The sequence below is a fragment of the Desmodus rotundus genome, chromosome 4 (assembly GCF_022682495.2).
Source record: "Desmodus rotundus isolate HL8 chromosome 4, HLdesRot8A.1, whole genome shotgun sequence".
NCBI classification, from domain to species: Eukaryota; Metazoa; Chordata; class Mammalia; order Chiroptera; family Phyllostomidae; genus Desmodus; species Desmodus rotundus.
Window position 1 is genome coordinate 92,217,072 of NC_071390.1, and position 2,383 is coordinate 92,219,454.

The 2,383-nt window shown below is 44.4% G+C and overlaps 1 pseudogene; it reads right to left on the bottom strand.

Moving 5' to 3' along the window:
- Positions 1-230: 230 nt before the first annotated feature.
- Positions 231-1,180, bottom strand: LOC128780754 (PIN2/TERF1-interacting telomerase inhibitor 1 pseudogene; annotated as a pseudogene).
- Positions 1,181-2,383: the final 1,203 nt, after the last annotated feature.

Consider the following 2,383-nt stretch of genomic DNA (forward strand, 5'->3'; position numbering starts at 1 on the left):
GCATTTTTTTTTCAGAGCCTGAAAAGAAATGTATTTGTGTGTGAGGGCCATGATTCAGAATATTAAAATGTTCTTCTGGGAATACGACTTGGGAAAAAATGTGGCGACAGGGTAAGACTCAGCAATCCACAGGCAGGTTAAGAGATGCACACAAACTCCCGTGGGTGAACTCTGCTCTGACTTCAGGCCAGAGGGGTTTGCTTGGCAGCACCGTGACATCTGAGACACTGTTAAGGCCCTGGCTCAACAGAATTTCTTTGGAACATTTCCTCTTTTTCTCCTTTTTCCGCTGGTGCTTCATCTGTTGTAGCGACCATCGCTGCCTCAACTTGCTTTTGTAGATTTTTCTTTTTACTTTTTTGATGGTTTTGATGGTAAGTCCTGGTCATCCAGTGGCCACACACAGTCCTCTCCATCCTCGGCAGAAGCATCCAAATTCTCATCCCAGCGAGGGTCTCCCAGCTGCCTCTCAACTTGGTCTCTCTTATTCTTGGTCTTGGGGCGGGTGTAATTCTCTACATTTTTATCTTTTTGCCTCTTTCTTTCTTTTATTTCCCCTGACCTTTCCACTTGGGTCTCTGGAAGGCTGGGCCCTGCAGACATGACCCATGGCTAGTCTTTAGCTCTGCCATCTGCCTGGCCAAGTCCTCCTGGAGGGTGAAGGCATGGCTGTCCTAGTGGAGGTTCTGTTCCTACCTGGAGCTGCAGGGCTGGAACCATCCTTGGGAGTCTTCTTACTCTGTCTTTTCCCCCAAATGCAGTGAAAATCTGTTTTGCCCTGAGATGCTAGATCATACTCTTTTATGAATTTCATACAATGAACACAATGTTTGGAGATTTTGGTCTTTTCTCAAGGCTAAAAGATTTCTCTTCCTTTTTATCTGAGGAGTCCTGCCCATGGCAATTGTTCAGTTCAGCCAGAAGCTGGTTAAATCATCCTGATGAGCAATCCAGTTGTCTTCCATGTTGATCATAGCTCCAAGTCCCAGGTGGTTATTTTTAACTTGGACTTTAATATGATTTGTGGCTCCTTGCTCCTGAGCCTTTAAACCCTTGCCTTTAGACCACCCATCTCCTCCAGTATCGTGTGGCCAAACTTGGAATCATCATTACTCCTTGAGGTGTTTCTTGGATCCACAGCCTACTTCAGCTTTCAACGATGCTCAGCCCACATCAACATGCCACAGAGCTCGTGAGAACACGGTCTCTGGACCTGAGCAGCTGGGCTACCCTGCTGCCCGGACTCCTGGCAAACTGAAGCGGCACCATGAAGCATTTTTGGTCACCTCAGCTAGAGGAGACATCCTTTACTTCTTCATTCTTCTTTACTTAGTGTTTATGTAATCCCTTACATGTATAAACAGCACGGTAAGCAAACATTCCATATGTATTTGAACATGTATTTCTTACTTTGTCAACACAAAAGCAGAAAGAAGGTAAAGCCATCTGATGATACAGAAAGCAAGGTTTCCCCAGATAAGGTTTTATTTACCCAGCATGTTTGCAGATTAATTCTTCTCAAATTCCCTCAAACTAAAGAAAACTGGTTCAGAAGCCCAGGAGCCCAGGGGCTCCACAACAGCCCTGGGCACTGAGCCCCTCAGGCTTCCTGTTGTCCCAGACTGAGAGGATGGCCCTGTCCGTATGTCCTCAAGATACTGACCAATGCTGCTGCCACAACATTCTCATTTCAGAAATGAAGGGCAAGGTCAAATGGTAAGAAATGTGTTTAACAGCTAAAACAGCCTTCTCAGAGCAACTTTCCTAGAAGCCCAATCCAGTATCTTTTGCTTTCTTTGTATAGTTAAGACTGTGTCCAATAACCAGCTAGAAGGATACCTGGAAACATAATTATTTTACCTGGGAATGCTGTTTTTCTAAATAAAATTGGGTTCTGTTAGTAAGGAAGAAAAAGAGTATAAATAGGGGGTAGGCAAGTAGCAATCTCTGTCATAGCTCTCTGCCTTGGAGAGCACTAGAACACTAAAAAAAAACTAACTCACTTCTAGAATACTACCCATGATTTTAGACAATCTTTATCAAAAGATATTTTGACCCATGGCTTATTGACTTTGTTGTCTAATTCTTGCTCATTCTTTGGGTCTCAAATCTTCCCTGAATCCATAAGCTCTGTCAGGTGTCCTGCCATATCATATGTTTTAGAATATACAGGTCTTGCCCTGGCCAATGTGGCTCAGTTGCTTGGAGCATCCATCATCTAGTACACTGCAAGGCTGCGGGTTCAATTCTCAGTCAGGGAATGTGTCTAGGTTGAAGGTTTAATTCCAGGCTGGGGAGCCTATGAGAAGCAACCAATAACCAATACATCTCTCTCTCTCACTCTCTCTGTCTCTCTCTCTCTTCCCCCACCTCTCTTTTTCCT